Here is a 612-nt window from a genome sequence, read left to right as displayed (position 1 = left end):
GTGAGTTGATGTTGTACCCTCCAAGGTCCATGCACAAACTGAAATACTGAGAGGGATCTAAGGGCTCATCTACACTGTGAACTTACATCGACCTAGCTACGTCTTTTGGGGTGTGAAACATCCACACCCCTGGCAACAGAGTGAAGCTGACCTAACCTCCGGTGTAGGCCGTGCCAGGTCAATTGAAGAATACTTCTGCTACCTAGCTGCCGCCTCTCAGGAAGGTGGATTACCTATAGTGAGAGGATCACCCTTCCCAGCACTGTAGAGCATGTCTACTCTGAAGTGCGGTCCCGCTGTAGCAGTTTAAGCAGAGACTTAGCCTGAGAGCAAGACCAGACCTGGCTCCAGTTAGCACCAAGGATGCTGAGGTGCTAAAACTGCAAGAGTCAGAACTCCTGCCATTCCATAGCTGGCAGGATTTGAATGGGCGCAGGAAGACCCCAATGGATATTTAGTGCAGCACCTTAACCACTCAGTGACAGCTACTGGTGTCCTGTGTGTTTCTCACTGCACTATGGCTCTGTTTTCACTGAATGATCATTTCCGGTTCTTTGGCCAGACCAGTTTTCACAACATGCTCACTGCTGGGCAGTTGTGTAGGTGTGTCCG

Source organism: Emydura macquarii, unplaced genomic scaffold (assembly GCF_026122565.2).
Source record: "Emydura macquarii macquarii isolate MOO-44397 ecotype Brisbane River unplaced genomic scaffold, CSIRO-AGI_Emac_v2 contig_3166, whole genome shotgun sequence".
NCBI classification, from domain to species: Eukaryota; Metazoa; Chordata; order Testudines; family Chelidae; genus Emydura; species Emydura macquarii.
This window is presented reverse-complemented; position numbering follows the sequence as displayed.